Raw genomic sequence first — 18,212 nt, 5'->3', positions numbered from 1 at the left:
GTATAGGCAGTTAGATGCAGACTTGTCTGCAATATATAAAGCAAGGTAGCACTTAATGATGGCTGAAATGAAGCAGCCATCAGCACCTTAGGTATTACAGGGCTGCATATAATCTGTCCATAGTAAAATAGAAAATACCAAATGTAGAGAGACCCCTTGTAGCAATGGGGTATAGGCAGTTAGATGCAGGCTTGTCTGCTAGATGCTAAGCAAGGCTGTGCTTGATAATGGCTGAAATGAAACAGCCATAGGCATCTCAGACATTACAAAGCTGCACACAATCTGTCTATATCAAATGTAGAGATATAAGAGACTAACCCTAGGGTCTGAGTGCTTTTGCTGCCCACGGACGCAGTCTACGAAGCACTCAGACAAAGTATAGCCCACACCTCACCGATGAGCCAACGTCACGTGACGGTGACGTCAGACGTACTCTATGTACGTTTCACCGTAACTGGCTTCATCGGGGGCGGGTTCTAGGTGACTTTGGTAGGTTTTTATTGGTTCGCGTTGCCGTAGCAAAGAATTGTGGGTCTCCTCTGATTGGTCACTACTAACAGCCAATCATAGTGCTCATATTGATGACGCGCCCCCCCCCCCCCCCCCGGGTGGTGGGAGTTGAAGGAACGTGAGTATTCCTTCCAATTGGCTGAAAATGCCAGCCTATGATAGGCTTACAGGCTAGTGACGCTCCCTCTGAAATGAAGTTGGGAGCGAAGGATTTCCAAACAAGAGATTCTGAACTCATTTGTATGTGCAGATAGTAAATAAATAAATAAAGTGAAAGCACCTTTCATGTGTCATTTATTGCCTGTACTGGATGTTACTTAGTATATGTCCCTACTAGGAAAATTATCAGTATTAGGTAATATGTACATGCTTTGGAGTATTATACTGATAATAACCCAGTTATACAGGGAGGTAAGTATAGTGCAAATGATCTTGCACAGATGAATTGTACTAAGTATGGCTAATGATGTTCCCTCTAAATGTGGAGGGAAACTTTCAGAAAGGGAATCCAGACAAAGTCTTAAGCTCATGTTTGCAGCAGAAAAATAAATGAAATAAAAGCATAACTCCTATTTCTGGTGGTTCCTACGGTAAATGTCTCTGTTAGCGGAAATATTTCAGTATTAGGTATGATTAAATTTTAGGGTACTGTGCTAAATAATAGCTTGCAATACAGAGACACAGATTGTGCTATATAGGGTTAATACCTTAGAGACAGATACCTAAAGATGTTTTTATTAGGTACCATATCGTAATGGTAAGGACTGGCCTTATCTAGAAAGGCAGTTGTAAGGTAGTATTTTAAGAATGGGGTATAGAGAAACCCCTCATTTAAGCCTTCTGGAGTCAAGGTGGACAGTGTAAAAATCCACCTTGATTCTTTTTGTAGGAGTTTTTTGTTCCAGTCTCCCCCTCTGTTTGTGGATATAACCCTATCAATACCTTGAAATACTAGTGATTTAACATTCCCCTGATGGTACTCTCTCACATATCTTGATACTGGGGTGTCTGCACAGTTTTTAATAGAGCCTATGTGCTCTAAGATGCGGCGGCGGAGGAATTCCCTGCCTGTTTTTTCCACATATTGTACATCCCAGCAGCATGTGATAAGATAGACGATTTTCGTTGATTTGCAATTTAAGAAACCCCGTGTGGTGTATTCGTTGTCATTACTCGTATAGGTTTTACTAGTTTTTATATACTGGCACGCTTTGCATGAACCACATTTGTACGTTCCTTGTGGTTTGGGTGGAAGCCATGTGTGTGGAGAGATGTTCTTAGGTTTTGCAAAATGGCTGTGGACCAGAGCATCCTTTAGATTTCTTGCTCGTCTGCTTACCATAGTTGGTTCGCTCTTAAGAACCTCATTGAGATCTGGGTCTTGGAGTAGTATATGCCAATACTTGGAGTATATGCCTTTGATGTTTTTCCATTGTGCGTTATAAGTGCCTATGAAACGTACGAGTTTCTTTTCCTCTGGTTTATCTTTCGCCTGCAGCAGTGATTCTCTAGGTGTAACAAGCGCCCTGTGATACGCTTTTTTGATGGTTTTATGACTATACCCCCGTTGTAGAAATTTCTGGCGCATAGTTTCTGCATGCAGTTTGAAATCAGCTATCTCAGAGCAGTTCCTCCTAATTCGTAGGATTTGACCTGTCGGTATACCCTTAATAAGGGAGACAGGATGATGGCCATCTGCTCTGAGATAGCTGTTTGTGGCTGTGTACAAGAAAGAAAAGAAGATCTACTCATCGGTGACTTCTATTTAAGCAACAGAGGTTCCCGGACTTATTTTCATCAACCTAGATTTATTTTTGTGACATCAAGCAAGGATTGTTTTTTTTTCGTTTAACATTTTTTGTCCATAGGCATGGATTCTTTTTGATATTTTTTTAATTATTTTTTTTTAAATTCAATGCAAGTTGAGGATGCATTGCTTTGCAGGTCAAGCTGAAGAAGCATTGCTTCGTGGGTCAAGCCGCAGATGCATTGCTCCGGGGGTGAAGTTGAGGTTATTGGTGCCCCAGAGGAGGATGAGCCTTAATTCTGGGAAAGTTAATTAACATTTATTAAATTTTAGGGTGTCCATTAATTGCCAATGTGGGTACCAGTGACTCCGTTGAGGGCATAGGTTACAATCATTGTATTAAATGGCCAGTGTGTTTTTATTGTAATGTGTGTTTAATTTTATTTTATTGTAGTGTATATTTTTGATGCTTTTGAATGGGCAAAAGTGCTATTAGCCATATTTGGCTAATAAGCTATTACCTATTATTGTGTGTGGCGGTGGTGGTTTGGTGTGGGCAGACGGGGTGGGAGCTAGGGGCAGTTGCCCTGAGGTGAGTTGTTAGGCCTCAAAGGGGGGTAGTTGGAGGGGTTAAACCCTTCATTACCTTAGCGATTACTACCCGCTAAGGTAATTAAGAGATTATTGTCCAGTAGATGGTGTTTTAATGGTTGCGCATTGGCCCTTAGGTCAATGAGGAGGATGAGGAAGAAGTACTACTTTTATTTACTATAGGGTGTCTATTGATCCCCAATGTGGGTATCTGTGTCCCCGTTTTTTTTATAATGTGTATTTTGTTACAGTAAATATATTTTATGCTTGGAATGGGCAAAAGCGCTAAAAGCTAGATGTGGCTAATAGGGCTTTACCCATTACAGTGAGCGGTGGAGGAGTATTTTGTTGGGGTAGATGGGGTGGGTGTAGGGAGTGGTTGCCCCGGAATGGGTGGTTAGGCCTCAGGGGGGAACACATTTTAAATGTACAGTATGTTTAATGTTTTACTGTGTTTATTTTTCTATTCTGTATTTTAACAGGGTCTCCATTCATTTCAGCTCTGGGAACCCCCTACTTCCAGAAATACACACCTTTTAAGGGGGTGCCTGTAGCCGCTCTGGCTGGGCCGACGTGGTATGGTGTGGGAGCTTTAAACCCCATCCAGATTGACTACCCACACCCCATATAGAGGTGTGAGCAAATGGTCCCCAGAGCTGAAATTAATGGGGTTCACCTCCGCAAACTCCCTGCTTCAATCCTGTTTTGAAAATTGATTTAAAAGGAGAGTCTGTAAGAGCTGCTCAGAGAGACAGCGAGACTGCATCTCTCATCTCTCTGGGACTCCTCTCTGCAGCTCTTACAGACTCAGGGCTGGCTAGGTAGGATTAATGCTGCGGTGGTCCCATTCAGAAGAGGAACCCTCGCTGATTAATTCTCCCAGGACTGCTTACTTCTTTTTTGGCCACGATCAAGCTCTGGTCCTCACAAACTTTCGTGGTCACGTAGACAGTAAGTATTGATACATCTGTATATAAATACAGTAAAACTAAATAAATACATTACCATTAAAAAAAATATATAAACTGTAAACATTATTAAACATATCATTTTAAACTCAGCCATTGAGAGTCCATGTAACCCTTAGCTCTTAGTAGTGTCATTTTAGTTAAACAGTAACCCCTAAGTAGCTTTGAGCGGTCACCTAGTCATTTTTGGGCTGTTGCTCTTCAAGTGCTCTAGGGCGGCCAATGACTCAGAAAAGTGTCAATATCTGCAAAATCCTGATTGAAATTCCATGTTTAATTTATTTTGGTTGGCAGCCATGTTCTCATAAATAGTATATCCCGAGTTAAGTTTATCATAACAGAGTATCACTGAGATTTATATAAAAGGAACTTTTTACTAAGTTTACTAAAATGTGTTACTAAGTTACATTTTGCTATATTTCGCTACTGTCACTTGAGTTTTATATAAATAACTTTTCTAAGTTTGCAATCTTATGTGCTGGTAGTTACTTTACAACTTGAGCAAATCCAGAGAAGTGGTTTAAAAGTGTGAAAACCCTGTTTCATTGGAAATATTACATTCGGGTGGTAATACATACAGTCCATCTCATGATGAACCATCCTCACTAATAATTGTAGAAAAGGGTCATCTGTTATTTGTTGTTATTTGTCAATCATTTTTTTTATTTTTTATTATTAGTTTCTTTTCATTCCATAAGTGTTTCATTTTTGCTTAGATATTGACTGACATACAGTATGACTTATTACTGACTGGCATTTTCTTTTACAGACTTTTCAACACTGCAGTTAAAAACATCTTAGTCAAAGAAAACTAAAAAGTTATAGAAGTGAAGTCAAATGGGATAGAAATAAAAAAAAAAGACTCATCCAAACTACCACCTTGTTTATATTGCCAATAAAGACGTCACTAATCATGGAAGAGATGGGAGAGAATTACATCAGTCGATGACTATAGAGAGATGTCACCATTAAAAAACATCAGACGTCATCTATCTTCCCCGGTTGCTATTCAGCAGGACAACAAATATCATATAGTTCATTTACAGCTGTGAATGAATAAAGCCAAATGCTGAGTAATAACTCGCAGCTGTAGAAATGTTGCATGTTTTTCACACAAATTGGCCACTGCAGACTCCTATAGAGGACAGTTGTTAGAAAAGGACAGTGAAATTGTCCAGCGATGCCTATTTGTCTTCCTTTGGTGTTTGAAAATAGTGCTCTTATGTTATAGACATGTTTAAACATGACAACTGTGCCAAAAAGATACCCCTTTGTACTTGCATATCGTTGTCACAGAAGATGCTAACTTTCATAGCAGGAAACTGCTGTCTGGACACAGCATGCCATAATGCTTTCTTTTCTAACAGCCTAACATACCAACATGGAAATGTTTTACTTACTTTAACTGCAAATGCTACCTCTTTAAATGTATCTTTTTTGTGTTCAAATATTTTATTGAATACGTTGAAAATAAACAATATACAACAATAAGAAAAAACAAAAAAGTGTAAAAGCGCCGAATGGGTTGTTGGTTTGAATATGGGCACTGGTGCAAAATAAAAAGCAAAAAACAAAAAAGTCATGTGACATGAACCAGTCCGGTGCAAATGAGTGTTTGCTAATATTGAGTGTAAATATAGATAGAATTAAAGTAATCACAACCCGGTGGTGGGTGCAGCTTCTGATAATAGGGAACCCCCAGTCCCTAGTGTGAACGTAACAACAAACAGAAAAAAAGTGAGAAGCGCAGACAGTGGGGGTTGTGATTAAACTAATATACTTTATTAAATGAACTAGTCCCAGGAAAAAACCCTCTGGGACAACAATAATATAAGATCAATACATGAATAGTGGTTAAAAAAATATATAGTGCTGATTGAATGGATATGCGGTAACACTTAATCAGTCTCCAGGGGATTGAAAATGGGAGTTACCCGATAGATAGTCTTAGTCCTGTAGATAGTGCACTGCCCGGGCAGGTATTAATGAAGAGGGGTACCCCAGGGTTGAGACAATGTTGGAAGAGCTCACCCTTTGAATACTGCAGATCCTTGACGGTCCTGTTTTCCCTCAGATCACGAAAACCGCTCCGGTGCACACAGCTTGAATGTGCTGCAAATCGCGATACCACGCAGCCCTCCGGGTGTCCGGGTCTGATGTCACTTCCGGCTGTGACGCACAGACCCTTCCCGGTAGTCCCTGGGCTCCGTCTCTCAGCACTCCTCCTCCTGATGGTTAACCCTGACGAAGCCTTTTGGTGAAACGCGTAGGAGGAGGAGCAAATAGAGTGTTTGCTTGCTATCAGTGCGTTTGAGAGGAGCGGTCAATACCACTCGCTGCGCTGTCTGTATGGTCATTGGTAACCATCAGGAGGAGGAGTGCTGAGAGACGGAGCCCAGAGACTACCGGGAAGGGTCTGTGCGTCACAGCCGGAAGTGACATCAGACCCGGACACCCGGAGGGCTGCGTGGTATCGCAATTTGCAGCACATTCAAGCTGTGTGCACCGGAGCGGTTTTTGTGATCTGAGGAAAAACAGGACCGTCAAGGATCTGCAGTATTCAAAGGGTGAGCTCTTCCAACATTGTGTCAACCCTGGGGTACCCCTCTTCTTTAATACCTGCCCGGGCAGTGCACTATCTACAGGACTAAGACTATCTATCGGGTAACTCCCGTTTTCAATCCCCTGGAGACTGATTAAGTGTTACCGCATATCCATTCAATCAGCACTATATATTTTTTTAACCACTATTCATGTATTGATCTTATATTATTGTTGTCCCAGAGGGTTTTTTCCTGGGACTAGTTCATTTAATAAAGTATATTAGTTTAATCACAACCCCCACTGTCTGCGCTTCTCACTTTTTTCTGTTTGTAATATACAACAATACAACGTGTTTTTAAGACAAAGAGTGATAGTGCTTTAAATGTATCTTTATGCTTTCCATTTATTTTTGCAACAATGCGGACTTGTAATTTCTATAACTTCACCTTTTGGGTTATACAGGTACATTTACTCCTGCCGTACACTTTGTGTGAATCTTTTCACTACAGCTTCCTATTGGCCCTAACCTGCGGGACCTTTAAACCTGCATGAAGAACCAGGGCACCTTCTGAGGTATGTATCTTCTGGATGTAGCGCACCCTGTCTTGTCCTGACAAAGGTGTGAAAGGAACTCCGAAATGTTGAATTGAATGAAGTAAGAATCTTTATTAAAACAATGAGACTGGTGTGCTACATCTGAGTACATGAAGATATGATGCAAGCACACAGCATCTTTGCTCATTGAGCCATGGAGCATTTATTTTGAGTAAGGTGCAACTCTGATATATTTCTGGGAGCAGGAGGTCCTCAGATTGATATTAACGCGATTCCGTTCTAGATACCCGCTGCTTCATACTGTAACAAGGTAAAATATAGGTTTTTTTTTCAATAAAATGCTCCTTTAAGTTTCCTTGTTATTTTTGTTCTATTGATTACATGTGTTTCTTATCTTGGCTGGCTCATTGCCAATTACCATTCTCTCTCAATGTTGCTCTTTTTCAGTGAGTTCTATTAGCAGTGGTTCTCAAACCTCTCCCCAGGGTCCTGAATCAGACCAGGTTTCTGAGCTAACCACCCAACATTCTATTCATATGCAAATTAGGTGCATTTAACTGTGTGGGCAGGTGCATTGGTTATTCTTAAAATCTGGTTTGGTCTCCGATGAGATGTTTGCGAACCACTGATCTATACCAGAGGTTCTCATATGTTTCCTTCTCACAGGCCACATAATTATTATGTATGTGAAAGATCACTTAGATCATAAGTATATTAATAAATACAAACATAATCAACATGTTCTCTATCTGAAAAGTAGCATAACACAAACATTCTGCACAGATATGCCAATAGAGACACAGGAGTAGAAAAGGCCATATGTTATAGGTGAGAGCTGTCCCCAGGGACCACAGATCAATACTAAGAAGTGCACCATTTTCAGATACTTCTCTGTTAAAAAACAACGTTCCCCTTTTATGCTTATGCTTACAGATCTAATTCTCTACTAAATCAGCACATTCCAGAAAAACATCAAATATCACAAAGTTTCCAAAGGATTCATTTTCATTGATGGTGCAGTTTATTGTGATGTTACTCAGTTTGGGATGATGACATTAGTTTCTGTTTTAAACAGTTCTCTGGGGATTTAATAGGAAGGCAACGTCTTGTTTTAGCTGCAGAAACACAATCATGTTACCTAAGACTTCCGAATATACATCTTAATAAGCAAATATTTTTCATTTGGGTGCTAGAATTAACAAATCAGACAACATCAGCCACATAATTATATTCATAAAAGCATTTCTGTCCGTCTTTGCTTGATGTCAGTGGATGGCAAAGGGCATCGCTTCTTCACAGGACCAGCCGGGTTTGGTGCTGATGCCTTCTGTAACACATTGACACTCTTGCGTGAGCTGTTAAGGGTCCTGAATCATTTTAAGCAAGAAATAAAAGAAAATAACATGCTTTTAAGAATCTACTTCAGTTGCTGATGTCCCCTTTGTGATTGCCAAATCCAAATTGAACAATGATTATGTGAAGGTCAAAGGCTTGTACAGCATTGCATCCTGGGGATGGTGAAAGCCTCTGTAAAGCAAACTGTATGAAAATAAGCTTTTACTGTACATTGTTACAGAAAATAAACCCTTCCACAGCCAAACAAAAAGGTTTTTATCTTCAAGTGAAGAGAGTCAGGTTGTGGGACCACTCTTCCCTGAACATGAGCTTGCTGCACGGTGCAAAGTATTATTCTGCACTTCAGACTTACAGCACTGCTTCTCGTTACAAATAAAGTAGCCGCAGTAAAGATTCCTGCCCTGCCAGACATGTTTATTTTATCTGTTCCGGTCACTGCTTCTCATACATAATGATAACCAAAAGGTACAGTGTTTTTGGGATGAGGTGGAGGATGCCATGGACGAGCAGCGACATCCTCAAGTTGCAATTACTGGTGAGGCTCCAACAATGTTTTATGGGGTCTCTGTTCTCTAGATAGCGGAGCACAAATATTTGCTGCTGTGTCACAGTCTTCCTTGCCTGGATTCTCGCGCCCCCCCTCCCTACCTTGACCTTGACCTGCGTCAAATGACGCTGCAGCATCATTGACGCGGGTGATGTCACGTCACATGACCCCACTGCGTCATTTGATGCTGCGTTGCAATAGTGATGTGTCACAGAGCGTCCGAACCTCGGTAATTATAGCATTGCAGATCACATGATCCCCTGGCATTTAATTTAAATGCCTCGGGGAAGAGTACGGGGCCTCTGCAACCGCCCGCACCCCACAGAAAAATGTCCCGACCCCCAGTTTGTACACCACTGCTCTAGATGGATAAACTTTAGACAGTGAGAAGTATGTAGATATCATTGCACTGTATTGACTTGTACTGAGTGCTATTAAGCGGTTTATTGTAGGATATATGTATTTCCACAGCAGGAGTTATTTTTACATTTTACAAAACATAGGACCTTTTTCAATATGGCATGTAGCCATGTTATCTTTGTCCGGTAAGATTTTATCCCTGTACATTTAAATAGTCTACTGAAAATAATTCCGTCAGAAATGTGCTGGTGTGTCCTGATCTGGACCAATTTATTTATTTATAAAATCTTTTACCAGAACGTAATACATTGAGAATTAACTCTTGTTTTCAAATATGTCCTGGGCATAAAGTTATGATTACAAGTACATGGTTACAAATACATAGTTACATTAAGTGAACAGGGTATACATTATATACAAGACATTGCATGCACAGTTAAAGATAATAGATGTTATAGGCATATGTAACAGTTACAGACCAGATTAAAATGTGAGACAGTTTTAGTTTTGAAAGAACTTAGACTGGTGGCGGCTGTGAGAGTCTCTGGTACACTGTTCTAGTTGTGGGGCGCACAGTAAGAGGAGGATCGGCCCGATATTTTTCTCTGTAGGTGCTTCACAGACCTTGCAGTTGGTTCTGCAGCAGGTGCTCTGCTTGTGTGCGTTGCTCCAATGCTTCTAACTTTTCATCTTTAAGCCTTGTATTTTCTCTTCTTACAGTGTCTATAATATTCATGGCTTCCTTGTAAACCTACTGTACTTCCATTTACGTACTGAGTTGAGACTCCCGGTCTCCTGACATGAGACTTCTATCTCTAGGTTGAGGGTGTGAAGCTCCTTCTGAGAGACTTTAAGATCCATACTAAGACTGTAGACAGCTTTTTAAGAGTTGTACAGCTCCTCAGCGAGGCTGTGAAGTTCCTGTTTATTAGGACTTCTAGTTCTGTACGGTGATTGCTGATCTCTTGGTGTGAGGAACCCAGCTCTATGCAGAGAGTAGGTATCTCATTCTGAGAGACTTCCTACCCTCTTTGACAATTGGAAATCTCTTGTTGAGAGATACAGAAAGAAAAAATGGAGAGCGCACACTAAGTATAGGTATATAAATTTATATGGTTAAAAAATATTCCACAAAAGTGGACAACAACAATAATTACAATAATGAAATAAAATAACTTACAAACTAACTGAAGGTTTGTATTAGTGAAACAAGGAGATCCGGGGATTAGATCCGATGGGTAGATGTAAAACGGGTCCCGACCCACGATACTCCATTGGTTACGTCCTCCTCTTTCTAACCACTACACTTCTTCCAGCGCATGGACGCTCACACAACAGCCCCTCGTGACTAACACATTTCATACAATGTACTTTGTCAGGAGGTCACATGTTGGGGCTGCTCGGGAGCTTACAAAGAATGACACATCCAATGGTATCTCTCCCATTGATTCCACCCATCACATGCGGAATGCTGTCAGCTGGTGTTGATGTGATCGAGTTGCCGACACGTTCATTCATGCTGCAACCATTCTTTGTGATTGACAAAGTGCCTGTGAAAAAAAATGACTAAAAACCTAAATATAGTGATTAAGTCAAAAGTGGAATAAATGTGTGCATTTATATAATTAAATATTTATTTGTGATTGGTGAAAATTATATATATATGTATATATATATATATATATACACACACACACACAAATAAATATGCATATATACAATTTACGTGCTATAATCAAAAAATGGTGAAATAAAATTATTATGTGTGTACTAAAAAGTAATGAATGAGTAATGAATTTGATCTGATTAACTGATCATTCATGTCTAAGAAATCTTTGATGGCTGTGCACTTGTGTATTCCTGCCAATTTTAATATTTATAATATTAACTATGTATTAACATTGAATGTATTAATTTTTTTAATGTTTGATTACATTGTGTTTTATTATTATTTTTGTGATGTTTGCTATCCTCAGTATATGCAGAACTCTGGGGGCATTTAAGTATAAACACTCTTATTATAATAAGTTAAAGTTAGGTCTGGAAATAATTGGACACTGATACAAGTTTTGTTATTTCGGCTGTGTACCAAAATATATTCAAGTTACAGTTAAATAATGAATATTGGCTTAAAGTGCAGTCTTATCAGCTTTAATTTTAGGGTATTCACATCCAAATTGGAGGAAGGGTTTAGGAATGACATCTCTTTAATATGTAGCCCCCTCTTTTTCAAGGCACCAAAAGTAATTGGACAATTGACTCAAAAGCTGTTTCATGGACAGGTGTGGGCTATTCCTTTGTTATTTCCTCATCAATTAAGCAGGTAAAAGGTCTGGAGTTGATTCCAGGTGTGGCATTTGCATTTGGAAGCTGTTGCTGTGAACCCACAACATGCGGTCAAAGGAGCTTTCAATGCAAGTGAAACAGGGCATCCTTAGGCTGCAAAAAAATGCAGAAAATCCATCAGAGGGATAGCAGGAACATTAGGAATAGCTAAATCAACAGTTTGGTTCATTCTGAGAAAAAAAGAACGCACTGGTGAGCTCTGCAACAAAAAAAGGCCTGGACGTCCACGGAAGACAACAGTGGTGGATGATCGTAGGATCCTTTCCATGGTAAAGAAAAACCCCTGCACAACATCCAGCCAAGTGAAGAACACTCTCCAGGAGGTAGGCATATCATTATCCAAGTCTACCATAAAGAGAAGACTTCAAGAGAGCAAATACAGAAGGTTCACCACGTGCAAACCATTCATAAGCCTCAAGAATAGAAAAGCCAGATTAGACTTTGCCAAACAATATCTAAACAAGCCAGCCCATATCTGGAACAGCATTCTTTGGACAGATGAAACTAAGATCAACCTGTACCAGAATGATGGGGAGAAAACCGTATGGAGAAGGCTTGGAACGGCTCATGATCCAAAGCAAAGCAAAGCATCATCTGTTAAACACGGTGGAGGCAGTGTGATGGTATGGGCATGCATGGCTTACAATGGCACTGGGTCACTAGTGTTTATTGATGATGTGACAGAAGACAGAAGCAGCCGGATGAATTCTGAAATGTATAGGGATATATTGTCTGCTCAGACTCAGTCAAATCCAGTGAAGTTGATTGGACGGCTCTTCACTTTACAGATGGACATTGACCCAAAACATACTGTGAAAGTAACCCAGAAGTTTTTTAAGGCAAAGAAGTGGAATATTCTGCAATGGCCAAGTCAATCACCTGATCTCAACCAGATCGAGCACGCATTTCACTTGTTGACACAACTTAAGGCAGAATGACCCACGAACAAACAACAACTGAAGACAGCTGCAGTAAAGGCCTGGCAAAGCATCACAAAGGAGGAAATTCAGCGTTTGGTGATGTCCATGTGTTCCAGACTTCAAGCAGTCATTGCTTGCAAAGGATTCTCGACAAAGTATTAAAAATGAACATTTTTTTTAATTGTGTTAATTTGTTCAAATACATTTGAGCCCCTGAAATAAGGGGACTGTGTATGAAAATGGTAGCAATTCCTAAATGTTTCATACAATATTTTTGTTCAACCCTTTGAATTAAAGCTGAAAGTCTGCACTTCAATTGCATCTCAGTTGTTTCATTTCAAATCCATTGTGGTGGCGTACAGAGCCAAAATTATGAAAATTGTGTCAGTGTCCAATTATTTCCGGACCTAACTGTATATTACTTTTTTAGTACACACTTATAATAATTTGATTTCACCATTTATTGATTATAGCACGTAAAATGTATAAATGCATATTTATGCATTTATATAATTAATTATTTGTGAATGGTGAAAATTACATATATATATATATATATATATATATACACATACGTGTGTGTGTGTTTTATATATATATAACATTTTCACCATTCACAAATAATTAATTAATTATATAAATGCACGCATTTATTCCACCTTTGACGTAAATCACTATATATAGTTTTTTTAGTCATTTTTTTCACGAGCACTTTAAGTCAATCACAAAGCAGGGTTGCAGCATGAATGAACTTGTCTGCAACTCAATCACATCAACACCAGCTGACAGCATTCTACATGTGGTGGGTTGAATCAATGGGAGAGATACCATTGGATGTCATTCTTTGTAAGTTCCCGAGCAGCCCCAACACGTGACCTCCTGACAAAGTATGAAACGCGTTGAGGTCACGAGAGGCTGCTGCATGAGCTTCCACAAGCTGGAAGAAGTGTACCGGTTAGAGAAAGGAGGATGTAACCAACAGTGTATCGGGGATCCGGACCCGTTTTACATCTACCCATCGGATCTCATCCCCGGATCTCCCGGTTTAACTTCTACAAGCCTTCAGTTAGTTTAGAAGTTATTTTATTTAATTATTGTAATTATTGTTGTCCATTTATGTGGAAAAAAATGTAAACATATAAATTTGAATATCTATACTTAGTGGGCTCTCTCCGTTTTTTCCCAATGGGAGCTCACATGTTTTATGAGATTAAGGAGTTCTCCTTACGGATGGCAGCACAAGTATAGAAATATCTTCTGAGGACAGCATGAGCACGGATTCAATCAAAAACTTCTCTTGTTGAGAGACTGTAATTTCTTTCAGTGCCTCCTCATACTTCTGTTTCAGATTAGCAATCATTCGGTCAACCTTGCTCTGTTTTTCATCCATGGCTGTAATAGTAGTGTTCGCAGTATCTAGATCGTCCCTAGAGCCTCCAATTCGGTCTTGGCCGCAGAGTAAATTGCAAGCACAGTCTTCTGTAGCTCAGTGTTGTGTTCTCTCCCCAGTTTTACTTCTTCACAGAGCAGATCACAGTTATGCCAGGCAGCTTGCAGTGCATCTTCAGGGCTGGTCAAGGGATCGTCACTCACTGGTTCTGGCTCTGCTTCCCTGGTATGGTTGGTTGAGAGTTCCTCACTGTTAGCACCGGACAGACACTTCTATGGGTTACGCGACTTCTGCCTTGGGATATTGCCCTCTGAATATTCTGTCATCCACGTGACAAAGCCTCCATTTTCTCTAGGCTGCAGGGCATCTCAGACCCCCCTTTTCTCCGTGAGATCTGCGGACATGTCTGTTCTTTCAATGGTAAGTGAAGCACCACTTTTCTTTTTCTGCTTTTTTGTTTTGGACGACTCCGTCCCATCATTGATACTGGGATCTCTGTCGATGTGAAACTTCAGCAGCTTAATTGTATCCGCCTGGCTTTTCTTGCTGTTGTGTTAGCTGACAGGAATATAATCGAGACCTGTTTTATTTGATGTGTACCAACTTTAGGCACCTACAACATTCCTGGGGTTTTTTGTGGGTGTTACTCGGTTCGGGTTCCCCATAAGAGATATCTTAATTCTTATCCATATCCTCATAGGACTGGAAGGGCCACTCTTCCATGGGGTAGGGTTCATTACAGGAATGCCACATCTTGTCCTTCCTTTTGGTGCTATCAGGTGTATTTTTCTTCCTGACCTCGGGTGGCGCTATTGCAGCGGTTTTCTCTGTATTTGCTTGAACCCCAGCTGGTAGTCCTACAGGTGGGCAGACTTTGCTTGCAGAGTTCGTAGCTCTCACTGGCGTCTCTGTAGACTTTTCTTTTTCTTCTTACTTTTGCAGATTCTGAGACAGCAGTAATGACATTAATTCTCATCAGTGATACAGGTTGAGCACTTGCTAAGAAAAACTTCTGCATTTTACTTGTTACCACAGCACATTGCTTGCTGCTGCAGTTCCTTGGCACATTGAAAAAAGATTCCTCTGGCTGCTGCCCTTTTTCTGGGGCCACATAAGGATTATCGTCATCATCCGAATAAGGCCTGAAGGGACACTGCTCAGTGTAGCTGGGCTCTTTACACCAGGAACACATTTTCTTCCCCATTCTTGTACAAGTGGTGGGGTAGACTCTAGTCACAGCATCAGCCTCTTGTGTGGGTCACCATCTGTTGCAGTCCTCCCAGTCAAACGGTGACATTGTGGCTTTCTCCAGTGCAGTTATAGCTGTCCTGCCTGGATGTGTAGCCCTTTAAATCTGGTCACTTCTGCACGTGATTATTTGTTTTGTTGCTCAGGCTGTTTGCAGGAACTATATGAAGGGAAAAACACAAAAAATTAACAGATAGTCTCTGGGGCCCCTTTTAAGTTCAAGCGCCACCTCTCACACCATATGTAAGAGATGTGCGCAGAGGTACATTTAATGGAGACCGATTAGGGTGAAATTATATCTTGGCTTTATTGCGCCTGTTCCTTTAACAAGGCAAAACATACAAAAAACAAACAAAATAAAGGCCTACTCCACTTTGGAGAATAACTAAACCTTTACTCCACCCCTTTCTAACTGTGTAGGTAGCTAAGCTGGTTACCACTAATATATATATATATATATATATATATATATATATATATATATACACACATATATACACACACAGCAGTCCAACAAGAAAGTCTCTTATCTGTTTCTGTTGTAGCAGTAGGGGAAGGCCTCTCTGTTCTCCTGGGTCAGCATCCTTGTTTGCTATGACACTCTCTGTGTCCAAGTATAGAGGTCTTGTCCCCTTGTCTTGCTATCAGCATACGGTGCTTTTGTGTGCATCAAGACATCATATTTTCCTCAGGTCAGCCCAGTTGTGGGCTAAGGAAATCTCTGCAGTCCTCCTTCTCCTTATGTCAGCCCAAATATGAGCTAAGGAATCTCTGTCCTGTCTCTCAAGAGAGCTATGTAAAAAGCCTCATGTTAGTCCAGGTGGAGACTAGTTAATTCAGTCTCTGCTTGATTCTGAGCTCTGAGGCTGCTTTATTTAAACAGAGATATGTCCCTGTTACAGGGGCGCAAACAAACCCAAACAAAAAGTGAATAAGTGTATAAAGATAATGGCTTACACTACACAGTAGTTTGTGGCTGGACGCTGGAAATAAATCACATATGAACCTATTTGGTCCAGATCTAGGAACCCACTGGATCCAATACTGGTGGACTAATATTATACTGTGTAGTGAAGCAGTGCGCAAACTGGGGAGGTCAAGACTGACTGCGGGGTGCAGGGTTTACAAAGGCCCCGCAAGCTTCCCGAAGGCACGTAATATAAGTGTCGGGGAAGCGGCGAAGGCCTCTGTAAACCTCACTTACCTTGGCTCCTTGGCAACCTGTTGTGTTGAGCTCTGTCTGTGTTTTATGTTTTGTCTCTGGTTTTAAAGAGGTCTGGGCCCTAGCCAACAGCAGAGTGAGGCCCATTCAGGCAGCCGAGAGTAAAAGTTAAACTTATATCTGACTTTTGGTGGGACCTAACTTCCGGCAGAAAACTTTTCCCACATACGGCGTGCTGACGTCAGAGAGGAACGTCGGCGTGGGACAGAGGGATAGATTCATGCAGGTTGCTGCTAAGGGAGAGCTGGGGCCCGGCCACGAGAGGACCGGCAGACGGGCCTGGCCAGAGGTCATGCCTAACCTGTAGTGCTGGCCGGCTCGGCCCCCCCCCCCTACTCACCTGGCCTGGGACACCAACACCGGCAGACTCACCCTATTTGCGGCCCTGCTGTAGATAGCCCTAACCCCAGGCAAGCGGCTATATGCAAGGCTGCCTTACAGCCATGTTTAAGTGAATGGGCCATAAAGTAAATGTTTTACTAAAAAGTTCTGGAAGGTGTCTTACTGCTTAGTAAATTTGGACCATAATCTCCCCCATATCCTTATCTGATGCAAGCTGTGGAAAAATGGATGCAAGGTAGTTTGATAACATCTTCAGTGCAGCAGATGTCTACAAAGCATTACACAGCATGGTCATACTACACAGTACACCGTTTTGCAAATCTCTCCAAAATGGAAGCAAACATCTGTTCTATAATTGACACTGTTGTTGGGGATTGGAGAATAGAAAAGGAAATTCTTCACACAATCTTGCCCTCATTTTGTCCACCCACCTATTTTCAAACTAGAGCTCTATTTAACCCTTGATCTGGGCAGAAAATACTCGATGTATTCCCTGTAATGCTATCTTACTACTAGCAATGAAGAAGTTCAACTTGAAGTGGAGTATTTCTGGCACTTTCAGAAGTAAAGGTGTTAACATAAATACACTTTTATGGCTTTAAAGGAGAGGTTTTTTTTGTTTTTTTTTATAATGCATCTAAAAATATATATTAGGAAACAAATGCCTTTGTAATACCATTTAGTTGAATCTCTATTGTGAAAGTTCTGACCTTTTATTTTTTTTTGTTCCCCTCCTCTCCCACTACAGCTCTTTTGTCAACAGTGTCCCCAGGGAACATCTCCGATTTTGTCACATTCCCTATTTCCCTTGTGCTAGCTTTTGTTGCAACCCATGGGGCTCCCTTTTGACTCTGTGACAAGGGCTGCTTTGATATCCATGTCATTGTGCTTGGGGGGGGAAATGTAAAGGTAACGTTACAAAGGGAAATTATTCAACCTGGTTATCTGGGTAAAAAGATAGTCGTGAAGTTGTAATTATTATGGTTGCATGTGATGTAAGCATGTTGGGAGAAAAAAAAGGAAAAATACATCTAGGTGCTGTTTTTTTCTCCTCCTTTGAACGCTAGAATGAGAGGTGCCGATCAGCACAAAGGAAGCAGCTGGCTGCTGATTTCATTCATTGTACCATTCTATTTCCATTCATATCAAAGACATTTCCATCATTAGCTGCCTTATGTTATATTACATTGGTATCCCGTGGAGTAATATTGTGGAAAACACAGTAAAACAGTTGTGCCCACATAAGATACATTTAAACCATTCACACTTTTATAAGTGTAGCCCTGGTTCCTAGCAAACACAGACCACTACCATATGCTGTATAACCTGTAGGCTCACAGGGCCTGAGCCTCTGCCACGGAGAGCCTGGGGTACGCACAATACTTATAACTTGGTGCAGCGCCTCCACCTGCGACAGCTTCCGCCCGAGGGGAAGTGGGTCTTCGCAGGAACTTATGTACATTAATACACACACACAGTATACCTTAACCAATATACTTTACTTTTAGCAACCATACGCTTTATCAACAGGTGTCCCTCCCTAGAGGAGACACTACTCTCAGCGTC

The sequence above is a fragment of the Ascaphus truei genome, chromosome 5, assembly GCF_040206685.1.
Source record: "Ascaphus truei isolate aAscTru1 chromosome 5, aAscTru1.hap1, whole genome shotgun sequence".
Lineage (NCBI taxonomy): Eukaryota > Metazoa > Chordata > Amphibia > Anura > Ascaphidae > Ascaphus > Ascaphus truei.
This window is presented reverse-complemented; position numbering follows the sequence as displayed.